At 33.3% G+C, this 15807-nt stretch overlaps 1 long non-coding RNA gene across 1 annotated transcript; it reads left to right on the top strand.

Moving 5' to 3' along the window:
• The first annotated feature begins 410 nt into the window (after nucleotides 1-410).
• Nucleotides 411-12287, top strand: LOC140005126 (uncharacterized). Its single transcript, XR_011812894.1, has 2 exons — nucleotides 411-1046; nucleotides 3909-12287. It is a non-coding gene; the product is annotated as an uncharacterized lncRNA (long non-coding RNA).
• Nucleotides 12288-15807: the final 3520 nt, after the last annotated feature.

Raw genomic sequence — 15807 nt, 5'->3', positions numbered from 1 at the left:
GAACTTTTTAAAGCCCCCTCCTCACTTTTTTCCTCCCTATTCAATATGGTTGCCTCCATCATGATGTAGACACCAAATTTCTTCCAAAATTTTTATTAATTTTTCTGTATATTATCGTTTAAAGAATCATTTATATTTTGTGTTATTTTGTAAGAAAAAGGAAGAAGAAATGGAATTTCAAAATGTTCTTATTTTTTGGTCCAAAAATTTTTAAAAAAAAAAGGCAAAGTTTCACAAAAACCCAAGTCAAAACCCAAACAAAGTCCAAATCAAAACCCCCAAAAGCCCAAGGCAAATCCAACAAAAAGTATGGAAAGAAAAGGAAAGGAAGAAAAAGGCCCAAGAGGCCCGTTGGACTTTAAAAAAAAGAAGTTGCCTCATGCGTGCGTGCAACGCACCCGTGCGTTTTCTCTTTAGAGAATTGCGGCAACAGCAGTACAAAAAAGAACTTGATTTTTTGGCAACCAAAATTCATTTTTGTTTCCTATTTTCTTTGCCCCCAAAGATTAATTCGTACCATGAACACCTCACCATTCAAAAATCTCTCAAGCAACAACTAGCAAACAAGATCAAATTGACCAAATATTGCCATAAAACCTTGTTTCCATCTGGACCATTATTCTGAGAGATTAATCAATATTTGTTTCATTTAAAGGGATAAGAGAGAGTCTTAGGGTTAGGGGAGAAAAGGAGAAAAGTCGACTAAGCATTAGAGAAGAAAAAAAAGGAAGAAAAGAAAAAATTTTCTGCAAACAAAATTTGAGTAAGGGCTGACCGAACAGATCTACTCGTCACCTTATTCCGACCAACTCCAACCTCCTTTTGAGGAGATTATTTTTTCTGCACCATCTCTAGTTGTAGGGGATAAACTTTTGTCTTGAAACTTTCCTAAAAAAATGTTCATAAATACCTTGAATTCGACCTCAAATTTTCCTGCTTCACAGTTCTTGGTGCAACTGCAGCAACAAGGTTTGGCTTTCTTCGCGAAGATTTGCACGTATTCCTGGAGCTTTTCACTCCTGTTTCGATTCAAGCAAGTATCAGAGGTAACTATTACTCGCTTCTCTTCGTTGATTTAACGTTTAAATGAGATCTAGACGAATCATGGAAAGTTCTAAATTTATGAACCTTAGATCTCACTTTTGCATGACTTATGATGTTTGAAAATCTTGTTTGATGATTTGAACAAGTTCACAAAATTGCAAGGATCATGTTTATACCAAAAGTTGACCTTAGAAACCCTCGAAAACATTTTTCTCTGGAAACTAGTGCTTTGTTCTTTCTTTGCAAATTTCGTTTGCCTTCTCTTGTTTGATCTTTCCAGATGAGTTGGCTACTGTTGGGTCATGTTTATGGGCTAAGACATGGGTTAGAATTCATTTTTTCCTGTTGGATTTGTGTTTAATTTCATTGGATTTTGAAACTTAACCCCACTTCCTTTCTTAGGTTTAACAAGTAAAAATAAGTTGGGCGGATTTTTTTTTAATAATATAACCCATTTATTTTCCTTGGGCCAAAGTGTTGTGGCCCAAAATACATAGAAATGGCCTAATGTTTGTTGTCTTTGTACAAGCAGAAAAGAATATTTTGCTCTTCAGTCCCTACTCTTTTGAATAATTTCTCTATGACCCTAAAATTTTGGATTTCTTTCAATTAATTCCTTAATTTAATTGTATTTTGATCCCTAAATTTTATTTTTATTCAATTTTGATCCCTAATTTTTTAAAAATTAAAATTTGACCTAAAAAACTTTTAATTTCTGCAAATTTTGCAATTGAGTCCCTAATGGTTTTGATTTTTTGTTAATTACAATTTTTTATCTTCTTTAATTGTTAATCATGTTTCATTCAAATGCATCTAATTTGTAAATTTTTAGAGATTTTATATTTATTTATATTTCTTTAAAATAATAAAGTGAATTTGTTATATGTTTACATTTTCTTTTAAATTGTTAATTAAATTGGTGTCTTGACAATTTTTGTTGGTTTTGGAGTATAAATAGGGCAAACTCTACCTCATTTAACCATTATTTCAAGGGATGTACCCTCTATTATTTTTTAAACTCTTTTATGTGCTCCTATGTGTTTTTAAGTGTGATTATATGTTTTATGTATTTTTCTTTTATTTGCTTATTTTAGCTTTTTATTCATTTTATATTTGATTTAAGTCTTTTGATTATTTTGGAGGGTATTTTAAATGCCAAATTGTAATAGATAAGTTTTTCCCTTTTACCAAGAAAATATATATGGATAAACAAATGTAATAAATAGGTTTATTATTTCCAAAGATTCCCGTCTTAGATCATAGTTAGGATCCCAAATGTAATAATTAGGTTATATTTGCTTGCATACTTGTGTGCTTATGTATTTTTTTTTTTTGCTTTTTTAGGTTTTACATCTAGATATTATACTTACATGTTGTGTGTTGTATATGATTTTTGTGTTTATTTGTTTTATTTATACTTTGTGTATTTATTTGTTTCACTAATATTCTACATGTTTTATTTATTTATTTATATTGAGTGTTTCACGTTGCCACACTAGTCTAACGCTAGTTGTGGCTTTTCTCTCCAATTTCTCACTAGTTTAACGCTAGTGAGGACTTGTAGAAATGGGTTAGTCTAATGTTAGACTCTTTAGACTATTTATGCGCTAGGTTCATACATTTGTTTGACATTTATTGCATTTCACGCATATTTTTCTATTTTAGAATTTTTTATCATTTGCATGATATTTTTCCTATTATTGTTCCCTTACCCTCTATATGTTTGAACCATCTTATTTTAGGAAATTAGAAGTAAACTAATTCATTTGTTTGACTAGATTCGAAAAGTCATCCTTCAAATATGAGAAATGGGCAAGTATGACTTTTTTAACCTTAACACGCTATTATCCCTCTATAAAAAGAAAAATTGTATCACGAATCTTAATCTTCCATACCTGTTATGTTGCATTCTCCTCTTGTAGGTTATGTATATTTATCTATATATCACAATTTCCTTTTTTTGATCTCATCTCTCGCATTTTCGTGACATTTTCAAGGGATCTTTTTGGATTTCACAATTAATGTGATTTGTACCAATTAAATTTTGAAGAAACATTTCGTTCCTCTCAATACCCTCTAGGTCTAGGTTTGTATTCATATATAAGCATCAAAATGTGATAAGTTTTACAGGTTAGATTAAGAAATTTTTTGACTAAATCTCGCAACTAGTTTTGGTTAAGTTGAAAGGGTGTCTTAGATCAAATTTTTGCCCTCCCTTTCTTCAATAGTAACTCCCAAACTCTTTTCTCTCGTTTTCAAAGATTTGGAGTTATTTAAAAGGGTATTATTTGTTTTCATTCAAAATATATTTTCGGTGATTTGATACACCTAAATTCAATACTAAGTAACGACTCTCTTTCTAAAAATCCTTTTTAGACTAATATTTTGGTTCCAAACCATTGCATTATTTAATGTCCCATTTTAGACCCTTTTCTCTTTATTTTCTAAAATCAAAAACTCATTTTTAAAACACCATTTCCATTTTATTTTATTTTCAAAAAATGGGGCGCGACACATGAGAATAAACTATTGTTTCACAAAAGGATAATTGTAAACCGTGCCAATACTACTACTATTACTTCTTCACCCTTGGTGTATGGACTATCCCATATGTTTAGTGGTGGCAGGTAAGAATTTGAAAAAAAAAATGATAGAAAGCACCGGGATCTACTTTTCACATGATTAAGAATTGAGCAAATTATGATGGAAAGAAAAAGTAATGTGATTGGTTTAGAAATGCCTGTCTTTATTTGATTAACTTGATTTGCATTCATTGTATTTGGTATACAAATTTTTTGGAACTTTAAAGTCCTTATACAATTCTTTTAGTAACAAACTTTGATTCAAATTTTGTGATAATAAAGCAACCATCAGGATTTTAGATTGAACTTGAGAGGAAGCTTCTTGATAGACTTGAGTGAAGTTGATTGAAAGAAAGTAGGAATCATGGAGATCCATAGAAGCCGGCGAATGGTAGGTTTTTATAAGAATCTGGTGTTTCTTTCTCTTTTTAATTTTTTAATTAAGAATCTGGTTTTTACTTTCTTTTTTTTTGGATTAATCTTTTATATACTGACAGTATATATATACTATCACTATTAGATGAATGACAACTCATATGAATATAAATTTAAAATTCAAATTTTGCTTATGTGTCATGCATCCAAATGTAATAGTGTATACCTGTCAGTGTATATAAGATTTATTTTTTTAAAAAAAATTCTTGAGTAAGGACTAATGATCTTCTATTCCTATCCAATCTTGTACCCAGTAAGTTTTTTTTTTCTGGAGCAATTGTATCTAGTAAGTTTTCTCGTTCACAATTAGCTCTTTTGAATTTTTATTTTTGGTGTAAAAGCTCTTGAGGATTTTTTTTTCTCTTTGTTGTTTGAATTTTCTTTTTGTAAAGGCTCTTGAGGATTTGTTTTTATTAGGCAAGAAGTAATGTTCTTCCTTTTCTTTCTAATTTTGTTTGTCAATGAGATCCTTTTCTTTTTCACTGCTAATTCCTTGGTTTGATTTGTATTTTTAATATAAATATTCTTTCATAAGTAGTTGGTGATTTTTCTCTTTTGTCTTTTCTTTGGTTCTTGCTTGGTTGTTTCATGGTGCCTTAATTACGTGAGATTCGGCCCCTATGCTGATTTTTAAAATAATCATTTTTTGTTTAAAGAAGAAGAAGGGTCAAAGTGGTCTTTTACTAATTAGTTGCCGAAAGAATGGCCAGAATTTGGGTTATTTGTAATGCATTATTGAAAATCAAAAGTTGATAATAGGTGGTTAGTAAAATTAAAAGTTTGAGATACAAAGTCTAATGCTGAAATAGTTAGGGGGTGCAACTGCAATTAACCTTTTTTTAAAAAAATTTTAGCAAGTGGTTAATTATCAAAAAATGGCTTTTCTTTGCATTTTTAGTTTTGAGAAAAGCCCAAGAGTTTTTGGGGTTGTTTTATTTTTAATTAAAAAAACCCACAAAATCAGCTTTTTCTGAACAAGAAAAAGCAATTGTACTGTCCAATGCTGAAATAGTTAAGGGGTGCAACTGCAATTAACCTTTTTAAAAAAAAAATTTAGCATGTGGTTAATTATCAAAAAATGGCTTTTCTTTGCATTTTTAGTTTTGAGAAAAGGCCAAGAGTTGAGGTTGTTTTATTTTTAATAAAAAAAACCCCACAAAATCGGCTTTTTCTGAACCAGGAAAAACAATTGTGTTAGGTTTTATTCTGGAGTCACGTCAATGATTTGGCTAAATGAATTGCTAGTTTAGGTATCGATTCATATTTCAAAATACCAATGAGTAGGTAGTTTTGAGATTTTATCCATTATTCTTGAAGTGAAAAAATTATGTTGTGATTAACTTAAGGTGAAATGAGAGAGAAAACCAAATTGGAAGTTGGAGATTTTAGAAATTAGGGGTTTTTGTTTGGTTAAAACATTTTGGAACTAGTTATTCAACTAAAATTCCTTTTACATCCCAACTCAAATTTTCATCCACTATTGATGCCATCATTCTCTAGTGATGACTGACTGTATTTCACAACTCAAGTTTATATTTTTAACTAGTTATCAATACCGAAATGCAAATGTTCGTTTTTCTTTATTTTTTCCCTTAAAACAAAATACAAATGCAGGTTTGAGTGTGTGATGAATATGGACCAGTTATGATTGAATTGTTTATCAAATTGGTATCATTGGTTCAACTCATTGGATTGAATACTCGACTCGATGAACAATCTTAGTGTGAGTTGATAGTGACATGGTGTGACGGTTGACTCTTTTCTTGCCTTTTTTTTAAATAGTGTTCAAACTTTATATGAACCACGAGACTGAGAAATTAGGTCGATGAACGAGAAAAAAACCCTGACCAAAGCTTTCTCCTTTGGGAGTTTTCTCCTTCTCTTGAAGTTTCGTACCTTATTTTTGGCTTTCCCGTCCTTTACTTGTTGTTAGGAGGTTTCCTTTCTGCACTCTTATTGAGAGTGTTAGGCTATATTCTTACTAAAATCTACTAGACCTTTTGTTGGGTTTCTTTAGCAAACTTTCACTCCATATTTCACTCCTGATACTTTATTCCTAGGGGCCTTCCTATCTACATGGATCAGTCAAATCATTTTCGTCTTTCAAGGTAGAATGAAAATAGTGACTCTGGATATGGTAGTAACAGCTCGGATGAATGCCGTGAGGTTCCATTTGGTACTTCTTTTGTGCCAAATAATCTCCAAGTAGCAAAAAGGGGACCTCTTGTGTTCACCAGTTTCCTAATATCCTGTAGCATGCTGCAAGGTTTGACCTCTGTCTTATTGGTTGTTTAGTAGACTACTGCATTTAAGTGTTGATATTCTGTGCGATTATGTTGAGCACAACTAGCATCCACAAGTTCAAGTATTACTACGTGAAGCAAATTTTTTCTTTTTTCATTTCTCTTCTATGCAAGACATGTTACTTATTCTTGACAATAGTCCTTATTTAGTTCATAGGGCACTTCTCATTTTACATAGATTGGTTCCTAATACTCCACTCACATCTATTATTGTCACTCAAATTTTAGTTTAGGTTCAACTTCATGGGCTTCGGTTGAGTATATTAACCATATGGAAGAGATTGACCATCATGAAGGTCTTTCATACAACTCTCGTTATCTAAGAGCTCGAGTTTGGCTCCATATGAACGATCCTCTTCTCAGTAGTTTCTTCTTAAAACTTAGGTCTGATCATATCATTTGGGTTAAATATAGTTATAAAAATGTTTTCAAAATATGTCACAAATGCGGAGTGATTGGGCATTTTTTTAATAATTATTCTATTAATAATCAAAGGGAGCTTCATCGTTTTCTTGCTCCTTGGGTCCAAGGGATATCTCAAGGACTTGGATACAAGTTTTGGGTTGACGATCAGGAAGAGCTTTTTCCGCCTACGCTTTGGGCTCATCAACATCATACTGTTTCTCCTACTGTTCCATGAGCTCTTTTCAACCACCTATATGCAGGTAACCCAATTCTATCACCAATCAATTATCCTAATGGTTTTAGACTTATTTTAGTTATTGGAATATCTAAAATTCATTTATCGGAAGAATAAGCTACTCTAGTGTTAAGTCCAGACAGTCATTTGCCTCTGCAAGCAAGTTCTCCACAAGTGGGTTCTCCTCAACAAACTTCTCCTGAACATGCTCCATAGTCATTTCCTTCCTATAGTGATAATCATTTTTTCACTTCTTCAACCTTCCTGAACAACGCTGGGATGCAAAAGAGAGAGCAGCAAATTAGGATTGGCAACCACTGGCAAGCGCGTGTTGACACAACAAATTTGTTGACTATTGTTCTTCGAATAATAATGAATTTGTCACTAATGCTTGGTTAATTCTTGAAGAAAAGAGTAGTAACTCCAGCTAGCTACCATCTGTGGAGTTTCCTTTTTCCTTGGAATTAGACATAGTGAATCATGAAGGAGAAGCCATGTTACAAGAAGTGGAAATTTAGAGGCCACGTCAGTGGGAAGAGGATGAAGTTATCTCACATCCTTTCAATGACCAAAGGCCGTGCATTCAACCAACATCTTATCTTTCTACCTATGAGACAAAGGGGAAGGAAATTATCCCCTCACCATTTATTGCACCTGCAAAGAAGAGTAAGATAAGTACAGTTGTATCACTAAGGGATTTCAATGGGTTTCATTGGAAGTTTTCTGTGCAAAGACTCAAGTACGGTTCCCTTTTTCTTAGAGATCCACAAGGTAAGCTTCCTTACAAAAGTATTTTTCATTAGTATCAAGTCTTTAAAAGTCCACATATAGAACAAGACAAGCAACTGAGTGCTACAATTGGAACTAATGAGGAAGCTTTCATTAACCTATCAGTCTCTGGAATTCATAAAAGAAAATATCACCAACTGGACCCTAAAATTACTTCCTTAAGGGTCTTAGCTCTCTGGTTGCAACTAAATTCCAAATGCATAGTATCTAGAATTCCGAAACTTCACAAATTCAAGATATAATTTTTCTTGATAGGAAGAGAAAGGCACAAGTAGAAGTAGAACCTAGCTCTTGTCATCAATGATGTTGTTTGGATTTCTGATATATTGGCATCTTGTCTAAGGACAAGAACGAATCCAGTCGGTGATCCTTAACAATCTATCAATTTCCGCTAGAAAATGCAACTACATTTGGGGATCTTGACTATACATTGGAAAGTTTTTGTTGGATTGTTTTGATTGCTTAGCTAAGGTTTGGAGGTGGTTATCCCAAAACAACTACCTCAAAAGCCATAAGGATTCTAAGCTAGAACTATAGAGGAATGGGTCAACCCCTTACGGTTCAATTTTTGTCTAATTTGACCCGTCCTTATGCTCTAAATGTATTATTTCTTATGGAAACAAATGTTCTACTACACAGCTAGTTAGTTGGTTGGATGTGTCTTATTTTTCATTTTGGGACTTGGTACCTCCAACTTCTAGTGGTGGAGGTGATCTGTGTTTAACATGTTATGACTCAGTTATGGTTCAAGTTATATCCAAGGATGTTGTATAGGTTATAGGGGTTTCTAATCTACAATGAGTCCTATTCCTTATTTATGGCCATCCTAATTTGCAGCACAAGCAAACTATTTAGCAAGTAGTACAGTTCAAATTATTTACCTGTGATTGACTGTTTGCTATTGTGAGGGAATTTAATCATATTCTAAATAATCATGATAAGCTAAACCTTTTTTAAAGATGTACAAGAGGGGTTAATCAATTTCATTCCTTTCTGTCTGATTTGGGACTTTTAGAGTTGCAATGTTTGGACATTTGGTTCACTTGGACAAATTCAAGGATAGGCTCTTATGTCACTTTTGAATGCTTAGATAAGACATTTGCCACTCATTCATGACTGCAATCGTTCCCTAACACCATGCTTTGAAACCTTCCAATTATGCGTTCGGATCGTGGTCCTCTAATTTTGGACATAAAATACACATCTAAGTAGCTGGGGATAGATTCTTAAAATTTGAATCTTTTTGGGTCAGAGATTCAGTATGTAGAGCCATTATTAGCAAGATATGGAGAAATCCAAAGCTCACAAATATTGGCAGTACAATTCATAGGGTAAGTGAAAGGCTTCATATTACCGTAACGCAACTCACTCATTGGCATCGATTGTCTTATGGTAACCTTGATAACAAGATCTGCCAAGCAAAACTGCACTTAGAGTGGCTTCAAGGTCAAATCAACAATCCAAAGGCAATTGAATGTGATCAATATTTGAGATTTTATTTGGGTCATTTATAGGAGTGCAAACAGGGTTATTGGGCTCAAAGGTCCAACAATCGTTAGGCGTCACAAAGGGACTGTAACATAAAGTATTATCATCAATGGGCAAATAAAAAAAAAGCTAAAAGTCAGATTCTCATTTGCAAAATTAAGACAGTACCAAGATTACTAAGTCTAACGAAATCAATAATCTTTTCCTATAGTATTTCTTAGACCTATACAAAGGGCAAAGATCCATAGTGAATGTAGACTCTTCTCAAATTTTGGAAGGCTTGGCCCCATTTGAAGACATTTTGGATTGTATAAATACTTGTATAGATGATGAGAAAAAAAGTTATTTACAATAGGAGTTTACCACAGAGAAGTCAAAGTGGCAGTCTTTTAGATGGATAAATGGAAGATGTCAGGACTAGATAGAATTTTGGCGGAATTTTTCCAACACTTTTGGGATTTAGTTGGTCTGGAAGTCACAGGAGTAGTGTTATAGTTTTGCCAATCTGGTTTGATTTCAGAGGGTTGAAATCATACAAATATTGTCCTAATTCCTAAAAGTTCTAGTCCAAGGAAAATCTCTAATTTTTGTCCAATGAGCCTTTGTAATATTTTTTACAAAATCATTGGGAAAATGTTGGTCAATCGACTTCAAAAGAAGATTTCCAAGCTAGTTTCTCCATATCAAAATGCATTTGTCCTAGGTAGGTTAATCTCTGACAATGTGCTTATAGCCCATGAGGTGCTAGAGTTTTTAAGAAAGAGAAAGAAAGGGAAAACATATATGGCTGCCTTAAAGCTGGATATCAATAAAGCTTATGATAGGGTTTCCTGGCAATTTTTAATGGTTGTGCTTTGTAAAATGGGATTTCTAGATTCTTGGATCAGGATTATTTGTCAGTCTTTTATCCTAGTCGTAGCCTTCAACAAGGTTGTCTATTATTCCCCTATTTATTTATACTATGTCAACAGGCTCTGTCCTCTCTCTTAACAGCATTAACAGAAAGGAATTCATGTCCTCTTATAAAGGTATGTCGTGATGGACCCCTGCTATCTCATTTAATGTTCGCAAATAATACTATGGTATTTTTCAAATTTACCAGTGAGGCAGCGGAAAGGTTAAAGGAAAAACTTGATAAATATAAAAAATATCGGGTCAGGAAATCAACTTTACAAAGTCAAGCTTAGTTGTTAGCTCAAATAGCCCTATAAAGCTAAGAATGTCCATCTCAAGTTTACTAAATATTCAATCTATTGTAGGGGTGGGAAGATACTTAGGGCTCAATCTTGACTTTTCTCAAAATAAATCTCGACTGTTTGTCAAGCTCAAATCAAGAATTTTCAGGCGTATTAGAGAATGGAGGTCATCTAATCTCTTAGTTATAGGACGAGTTGTGTTAGCAAAGCATGTTCTAAGTGCCCCATCTTGGTATACTATTTCAATGTTTCACATTCCACGAAGCACTGTTGTAGCACTGAACCAATATATAGCTTGGTTTATTTGGACTGGGGATGTTGAAGGATGCAAAATCCATTGGAAAGCTTGGTCTACCTAAACTATGTCCAAGTTTAAAAGGGGTTTGGGAATGAGATCTACAAAGGAAATGAATAGAGCATTATTGGCTAGAGCGGCTTGGAGAATAATATCTCAACCTGGAACCCTATTCAGTTGATTTTTTTCTATCCAAGTATTGCAGCAAAACTAGTTTCTTAGTGTGCATTGTGCAACTAATGCCACTTGGGAATGGCGAAGCATCTTGTGGGGAAGGGACTTATTGAAGCTAGGACTGAAGTGGCATGTAGTGAACGAAACAAAAATAAAATTAGAGGATACCTGGATTCCTGATTGTCAAAATCCCCTTCGTGGCATCTCTGTTTTACCTCAATCACTGAACATGTGAGTTGTGGATTGGATTGATACCACTAGGTAATAGAGCGAGTCGCTGACCAAGTTGTTTTTCCCTGCCATGGAAGTACATAAAATTCTCACCATTTATATTCCACAATTTGGGGGAGAGGATCACATGATATGGAAACTAGAAAGGAACAGGGTCTATTATGTTAAATCGTCACTTGGCTTCAACTATTCGACGGAGCCAAATTCCATCGTCATCCTCATTTTCTAAGGGGTCAATAATCCCACAAAATGTTTGGAAATGTTTATGGTGGTTACAAATTCCATCGTGTATCCAGTTTTTTGTTTGGTGCTTGTTACATGATGTTTGTCCTACCAATTTGGCTCTGTTTAAAAAGAATTCCCGTCCTTCCCTGATATGTCTTCGATGTGGTACACAGGAAGAATCCATTTCCCACTTATTGTTGAAATGTCAAACATCATTAGAATTTGGAGAGCTTCATGGCTAGGGTTTAATTTTGAAACTGGTGAACTAGTTCCTTTAACTATATGGTTGCAGGAGTGGTTTACAAAGTCTCCTGAGGATGAGGATTTAGTGCTGTTGATCTATATATTATGGAATATTTGGCTAGCATGGAATATATTTGTGTAGGAAGGTATACAATTTAGTCTAGACAATATTTTGGTAACAACACAGGTGATGTATCGATTGAAATTGCCATAGCAAGAAGAGACTCAACACCTGTGCTCTTCAAATCTAAGTACATGTAAGAAGCTAGTGGACAAGGGAAATCTCAAGCTATTTTTTGATAAACAAGGGACAGAGTACCAGTTTTGTCAACTGGATCCATTATCGATGGATCTTTCTCTTAGGATCTTGGTACAGGACATCATATACATAATGCAGCAATAGCATGTGTTATTGAAGACTCTAGCGGAAATTTGATATTTTAGCATTCCAGGAAAATTTTAGCCCTTACAATGTTGCAGATTGAGGCATTAACATGTTTGGTCCATTAGGCAGCTTCACACTATTTCCTACTATTCGGGTCAAATAAGAACTGATTCCTTTTCAATGCTTCATTGTCTAACTAATCCAGAGAAATTGCCTCAAAAAGTACGCTCTATAATAGATGATATCCTTTTTGCTTGTATTTTTTTTCTCTACAATTCAAATAGTTAAGGTTAATAGAACTGCAGTGGCCAAAGCCCATACTTTGGCAAATGTAACTAGATCTTCTTAATTGATGCAAATGAAAATGTTATTTCTTCTCCCACAAAAAGAAATTATGTCCAAAAGTAGTTTGTAAAAACTCCTATTCTAGAAAATATGATGGTCAATCAATTATAATTCAAAAAAGGGCGGTTAATGATATTAAGCTTATTGCCATAAGCTGGAGAGAAGATCAGACCACTTTTACTGCATTCAATTCAGTGGCAAAGCCAGAAAAAATTCTCAGTGGAGGCAAAAGTAACACTAAATTACCTACTCTTTTTCTAGTTTTTAAGCAAAAAAATATTCATAAACAAGTTAAAATGAAAAGGTTTTTTTTTTAACTTACTGCAAATGGAACTTTGTGACCCATATATCCTTTTAGAATATTAATTTATGAACCAACCTAAAAGACTACGTAATTCTTTCACTTCCTTCATAAGAAAACTCTGGGGGTACATTTAAGATTATATCAAAATTTTATGGATACTGTAGGAATTTAAAGGGGAGCAGTGGGGGCCTGTGCCCCCAATGCCCCCACCTTAAATCCGCCACTGATTCGTTTCTTTCATGGAGCAAATTACCTAGGTAGTTACTGAGCTTTTTAAATAGTTAAAGTTTCGTTTGGATTAGCTATTTTTTGAAGTGTTTTTAAAAAATTTTACTGTAGTAGTGTATCTGAGTAAAAAATTTTTTGAAAATTTTGATATATTGTATGGATCAGATGTTTTTTAAGTTATTGTATATTATTGTAATATTATATTTGAAAAACTTATTTTTGAAAAATGATCAATCCAAACGAAGCTTAAGATTTGATCACTGAATTATTAATAATATGTTTTTACCCACTAAACTATCAAACGTGTAAATTTTGGGTCATTCCATCTAATCCCACCATTAACTCTACCAAATTTAGGGGTCTGTATGTTTCACGAGACATACTATTAATAGTTAGACCTAGCAAAGTTAAACGGTGAAAATAGATGGAATGGGTCAAAATTTACACTTTTGATAGTTTGGTGGTTCAAAACATACTATTAATAGTTGAGTGGACAAAACTCGACTATTCAAAAAATTTAGTGGTTATTCAGGTAATTTGCTCTTCTTCCATGTAGTTACAATATGTAACAGGCTAGGAACCTAGAATCTCATGTTAATCATCTCGTTTCAGATTGTTAATCGACTCTTTTCAACTTTGATACAAAGGTAGAATTGCAATTTTGATTCTCAATGTTTAGCCTCTATGCTAAACTGGTCCCCATTGTTTTGTCTAAAGCAAATTTGGTCCCTAAAATTTATGATTTTAGGCACATTATGATAATTAATGGAAATTCAAAGATCATCGATGGCCAACGTCAAATTGGCATTAGTCAATAACGTTGAATTTGCACTTTTCGATCTCCAGTATTTTGATTTTGAATCATTATATTCTCCTAAATATAAAATAGGAGGAAACTATCCACCTGATCCCTAAACTATTTGCTTTGCATTGCTTTGGTCTTTCAACTATATATGATCTTAAACAAACCCCTGAACAAAAAAAAAAGTCAAGTTTAAGGACTTCCGTCATTTTTGGTAGTTAATACCGACGGAATGAGGAGTAAAATTGACTGAACACAAGAAGGCAATTCAAAACAATATCCACCCAACCCCTAAACTGTTCCAATTGCACTTTTTTGATTTCTCAACAATACATTACCACAAACAAGTCCCTCAACTAAAAAATGTCACATTTAAGAACTTATGTCAAACTTAGCAATAATGCTAATGGAACGAGGGGTAAATTTGATTGAATACAAGAATTTATTAACATCTTTCTTTTTTACATTTTTCTCTCTTCTTGCACATTCTCCTTTTGGCTTCTCTAGCCCTAACCTTCATTGACCTTCGCTAAAATTAGGAGGCAATTTCCTTTGCAAGACCTTTTAGGGTTTTTCTCTTAATACCTTCTTGTGTTTGATTAATTTTACCCCTCGTTCCGTCGATACTAATGGACAAATTGGATGTAAGTCCTGAAATGTGACACTTTTTTAATTGAGAGACTTGTTTGTGACAATATATTGTTGAGGGGCCAGAAAAGTGCAAGGAGAATATTTTTAAGGCTAAGCAAATACTCTTTTGGGTTGCCCTCTTGTGTTCAATCAATTTTATCCTTTATTCCATTGATGGCTAAAATTGATAGAAATGCTTAAACTTGACTTTTTTATATTTATGGACTTGTTTGAGATAATATATAGTTGAGAGGTTAAAATAGTGGAAAACAAATTTGTTTAAGGGCCGTTGAAAAGTAATGCAGCTTCATAGGCAAACTACGCCATGGTAAAGAATGAAAACTAAGCATGTTTTTGCTAACCTGAACCGATTTAAAATTGTAGATGAAAGAGCTCATTTTTCATTAGCAAGAATTCTCTTGATATACAAGTTCTAAAACATTGCCATTTGGGAAGTTAATATGCACCAAAAGTCATGGCATCCTTGCGGCTCTAGTACTTCACTAATGGTGTGGAGAGTTGTTCACTTAGCTTCTTCCTATACAAAGATTCTTCAAATTTTCTTGAAAATGTATCAGCAAAAACATAATTATAACTTTCTTCACTATCATACCAATACCTACCCCTTTTCTGAAATAACTTATAAAAAACTCGAAAAGTTAGTTTCAGAAAGAAAATGCAAAGTAGTGAAACCAATGCAAGACATTCCTTATCCACCTCCTGTAGGACTACTCCTTTTCTTTTGAGAAACATAAATCCCCAACTCTCAAAAACTTCAAGAATGTAGCTTCGAGGTCCATGATCTAGAATCTTGCCTGTTGGATAATGTTGGACTCATATGTGAATAACTATGCATTGCAGACTGTCAAATAAGGTTAAATCAAATTAAAGTGATCAATTATAATTTGGTTTTTAATATATCTAATAGGATGTGGGCTTTTAATGTGTAGAAACTTAAAGATAATTTCTATTTCTATGATGGGCTAAAATAAAAGTCCAAATGATAACAAGAAAGTTATCTATAAATAGGATTATGATCCCTGGATTACACGTATTCTTATTGTCGTATTTTGGTACTACAAAATAGTTTTTTTCTTGATATGCCATTGTCAAGGAAAATACAAAGAGAAGCCAAAGCACTTTCTCCAAGGATCAGCAAATAAGTATTGATTTGGAAGGCCACCCCAAAACTCTAAGGATTTAAGTACCAGTTCTCAGTATGAATCTAGGTACGCTTCCATAATTTTGTTGTTGATTTATTTCTCTGTCATCACCATAAAAATTTTGGGTTTAATAGGTGATGATTTTCATCAAAGGTTAATATAAACAACCACTAACATTGCCTTCACTCATCAAGATGATGTCATCAAAGGGATCAAATGTCTCTGGAGTAGGTTGAAGAAGTTGAACGAATATGGTAGTATTTGTGACCTATGCTATTTGTTGAAGGCAACCAACAATCTAATAT

The sequence above is a fragment of the Coffea arabica genome, chromosome 1c, assembly GCF_036785885.1.
Source record: "Coffea arabica cultivar ET-39 chromosome 1c, Coffea Arabica ET-39 HiFi, whole genome shotgun sequence".
Classification (NCBI taxonomy): Eukaryota; Viridiplantae; Streptophyta; class Magnoliopsida; order Gentianales; family Rubiaceae; genus Coffea; species Coffea arabica.
The sequence above is the reverse complement of the archived record's forward strand: the minus strand, read 5'-3'. Positions and strand labels throughout refer to the sequence as shown.